This window comes from Eupeodes corollae, chromosome 1 (genome assembly GCF_945859685.1).
Source record: "Eupeodes corollae chromosome 1, idEupCoro1.1, whole genome shotgun sequence".
In the NCBI taxonomy this organism is placed as follows: Eukaryota; Metazoa; Arthropoda; class Insecta; order Diptera; family Syrphidae; genus Eupeodes; species Eupeodes corollae.
In genome coordinates this window covers 55,189,727-55,194,624 of record NC_079147.1, presented here as the reverse complement: position 1 = coordinate 55,194,624, position 4,898 = coordinate 55,189,727, and positions in this window count along the sequence as shown.

The window sequence follows — 4,898 nt, the reverse complement described above, 5'->3', positions numbered from 1 at the left end:
GGTATACCCTCTGTTGTTCTGAAGCGGTGTTCTCTAAAGCTGGAAAAAGCATTGGTACGCTTTTTCATCTGTCCTACTCCTTAGATCTCGTTCCGAGTGGATGGAAAACAGCATTTGTTCAGCGAATCTTCTTCACCCACTTATTACCGACAGATTGCACTTACTTCCCCTTTTTCAAAGGTTAAACGTTGAATAATTATCAGCTCAAGAAATATCTCGAAGATCGAAAGATTCTGAATGACAATACGGCTTCCGCAGCAATAGGTCCACTGGTGATCTCACCAAGTAATGGAGCGAATTTTCACATAGTTTTGGGGGAAAGTAAGATTATTGCACTTGAAAAGCATTTGATTGGATTTGGCATCAGTCTCTCTTATCGAAAATGTGTGCTTTCGGTTTTCATGAATCCCTCCTTCATTGGGTTATTAATTACCTTTCGAATCGTCCAATACCAATTGTATTGGGCGGATTCAAGTCTAAAAGCCACAAAATAAATGCTGGTGTGACCCAGGGCTCTTATCTATCTCCAACGCTCTTTCAAATTCTTTTCATTTTTCTCGACGTTTCAAGGTCCCTAGTGTCGAAATAAAAGATTTTTAGAAAGATGTCTGTGAGTGCGTGTGTACGTACGTCCATACATTAGCGACGTTTTTTTCGTCGTCCATAGCTCAAGAACCAGAAGAGATATCGATTTCAAATAAATTTTGTTATACAGATAATAAGGCAAAAAGATGCAGAAAGGGCTCTCAAGAAAATTGCGTTGGTGGTACCATAGCAGCATAGCTTACGAACCAAAAACGCTAGAGACTTGAATACATTTTTACTTGCGACATATAGGAACTATATGGCAAGTTTTGCATTCGTGCAAAATTTCGAACTCGAGATTTTAATCAAACATGATATTACGATGGTAGACAAGTCGAAAAAAGTGGGTCGCGCAATTCCGTCCGGTCGGTTTTGTCTGTCTGTCCACGCTCCTACAGCCTAAACCATTGGGTCGATTGAGTTCAAACTTGGAAGTTAAGGTTTTGAGTAGATTCGCGTTAGGCGTTTTTTTCATTTTTTTTTTAAGATCAAAACTAACAGTGGCCCCCATACAATTTTTTTGGTCGAAAACCGAAAATTCGAATTTTCTCAAAAACAAACCGATAGATTTTTTTTAAATTTTCTCCAAAATTTTATTTTTTAACTTGGCTTATTTTTATAAGAAAACCATATTTTTGTATTGCTCAGGAAAGGTACCGCTCATAGAACCGTTATTTTGTTTTTTAATTTTCTCAGCAACTTATGAACCGATTTTAATAATTTTTTTCCGAATAAGCTCCTATATTGCTTTAACAATATTTGATTAACAAAAATGCAATTTTTAATTGTTTGGATTTTTTAAAAAATATTGAATTTTTATTTTTCAAAACTCTATATCTCAAAAACGGGTCAACAATTTTTTACGAAATTCAAACGTAAGACGTATATTTACAATCACTAAACAACTGTATTCCAAAAATATTTTTAGAATAAAATTGGAAAATTTTATATATAAAAAATTAATTTAAAAAAAAACCGCTCTAACGATTTTCAAAATAAAAATTTGAAAAATCAACGGATTTTTTATTTATAAAATGGCATTTAAATTTTTGAAGACAAACTTATTTTTCAGGTAAAATTTTGAATCTTAAAATATTATTTTTTAAATTATTTTAACTGTGCATGAGCCCGAAATAGCGCATTATTTTGACAAAATTGTAATTACATTCCTATCTTTTATCCAAATTAATGCATTTGGTACACATTTATATGATATATTTAATCAACAATCTATTTTAAAGCGTCTATCAAGAGGTATTATCTTGGTAACTTTGTATATGTGATTTTAAAATATTATTCTTTACGAATAAGGTTGTTTCACACATGATTTACTGGCCTTCGCCTATATAAAAAAATAAATACTTAGTACCTACAAGTTAAAGAAACTGGCCAGAGAGAGTATGTGTATTTTCTATTAGAGTCACTTTTTTAACGCATACACATTGTACCTATTTATAAAGGTATTACGTACAACTTCTACAACTACTGCCTACGTGTCTCTTTATAACTAAAATCCAAAACGCACAAGAGCCTGACTGTAAACAACACATGAACAGCAATTTCTTGTACTTGTTCGTATGCTTGTTTTTAAAACTTTAGTGAAAAAAATAGACTGAACGTAATAACTCCATGTTTGCGCTGAAAACTTAAGAAGGAATGTAGTATGTACCTTCTAGCCACCAATAACATTCCTTCATTATCATCATAAACATGTCCTTATCTATCTATCTGCATAAAGCTAAGCACGCCAAGTGAACTATTCTATGGTCGTTTTAGACATCTACCTGCTACCTAACTACACAACCAATAGGCGATCGCCTTACAATTTAAACACTCATGGTCTGCCTCTTTCTTATCTTATTTATTTTCCATCCTGGTTCTTCTAATATGAAATTACAATAAAGCTATCTAAAGGAAAAAAGCTTTTAAGGAACAAGTTGAATCTATATGAATCGCATTGTAGCTTTATAGTTAATAGAAACCATTTTTCATATACAAAGATCGTACCCAAGTAAAAGCAGACTTATGAATGTAAATAAAAATAAATATCGGTAAAAGATCCTAAACAGCTGACTTAAGCATGCAAAAGTTTGTTTCATCCCCTTATTAGCTACAATATTAACCCATTTTGTTTGTTATATAAAGTGCGTTGATATAAATAAAACAAAAACAAATTCATCAACCTTCATATGGAAGCTCTTTATGTGAAAACATATACGAGGATAGACTCAAATAAAATAAGGGAAATTGTGTTGACTTTTTGTGTCGAAAATTAATTATCTCCCTTATTCTGCTGGCTGCTTATGGGAATGGAAATAATATTTTTCTCTCTCTCCCTCTGAATTTCTCCACTTTCGATACTAACGCCACGCCAACGACTCGGCATCTGGTCGCCCTAAAAGTTTCTGCTCATGAGTTTCATATACAAAGATCGTGCCGTTTTTTTTGACAAATTAAATGGCATTTATATCTTTGAAGACAAACTTATTTTACAGGTATATTTTTAAATCTTATATAAGTACTTTTTTAAACAGACTCTTAGCATACAGGAGCAAGTTCGTGCGACCCAGTCGTGCATTTTATTTTTTTATTAATCAAAAAAACTCAAAAAAAAATTTGTCACCTCTTAAATTTTTACGACTAAATTATGATTTCATCTCTTAAACAATTTTGTGCAATGAAGAATAATGTTTTTGACATGTGATAACATTTTGAGAAAAATCAAATTGACAGTTTAAAAAAAAAAAATTAAAATTTTAAAAAAAGCATTACTCAAAGTTAGTAAAAATTGAATATCGATTCAAATATTTTTTCAAAAACTTAAAATTTAGGCCTCAAACTAATTTTATCTTATAAGAAATATTGTTTTCAACATTCTGAAATTTGTTGACAAAAATCGAATTGACAGTTTTTTTACAAAAAATAAAAACCTGAAAAAAATTAATAAAAGTTGGTAAAAATTGATTTTCGACTCAAATAACTTTTCAAAACTTTGAAATATTGGCTTCAAACTTATTTTATTTCACAGAAAATATTGTTTTCGATATTCAGTAATTTTTATATAAAAATTCAACAGTCCGTTTTGAATAAAAAATAAAATCTACAAAAAATAGTACTCAAATTTGGTAAAAATTAATAGGAGTACATAAAGATAAACTTTTAAGCAAGACAAATCGACAGACGGGATGGGAAGTTATCAGTGTGGGTCGCATCCCAGCCTCTTTTTTATCATATATCAATTTTTAGCAACTTTTAGTAGTATTTTTTGTAAAATACAATTATCAGTTCGATTTTTGTAAAAATTATACCAGTGGTCAAATAAACTTATTTTTATTTTTAGTTTGTTAATTAAGCGAGGTAATAAATATTTGTATTTCGATTTTATTACTTAAAAAAAAGACTGTTAGAAAAATTTGAGACATTGGCGTCAAACTAATTGTATTTGATAAAATATAGTGTTTTTAACATTCATTAACATTTTTATAAAAACACAATTTTTCATAAAAAATTAAGTCGCAAAAAATACTTCACAAAAATGGTAAAAATTGATGTTTGATTTGCAATATCTCTTGAATAAATAAAATAATTGACTTAAAAATGATTAATTTCTGTGTTATTTTGTTTCTAAATTATGTTGTGAACGAAAGATAATGGTCTTTAAATAATCCAGTTTTCCTTTTTTATGTAGGAAATACATATTTTCAAAAAATTGTACAATTCGACTAAAAATCTTGTTAATAAAAACTGATTTTGAAACCCAACTAATATTTTTGTATACTTTAAGTTAGTTCTTAAGAATAAATAAATTTACAACTTCTTTTACAAAAACCAATAACCTACAAAATCAACAAAAAACCGATAGGAAATGGGTTTCGACTCAAGTATTATGGTAACAAAGAAAGATATTGACTTTAAATTGGTTTGTCTTACAAAAAATGTTGTTATTAAAATTTTTTTTGAACTTTAAGAAATATCAACAAATTGGGACGGATGGGAACTTATTAGTATGTGGGTCGCATCGTAGCCTCTTTTTAGTGTTTCTATTGCTCACAATGGCCAAATTCATCGTGACATCTGTCAGGTTTTCAATATAACTGTAAAAGCATATACTTTGATAAGAATTGGTTTACTATTGTTCTTTTATCCCTTCAAAGTGTGTTACATAAGTTTGAGGTTACTTGTTCAGACCCAAGCAGTTAAAAATTTTGCAAAAACTTAACCAATGTCCCTGACAGGTCACCCATAATGTGTCTGAACTAAAGACCGAGTAAACTCATTTCAAGCTGACCTGAATTTCCATACGAACACAATTC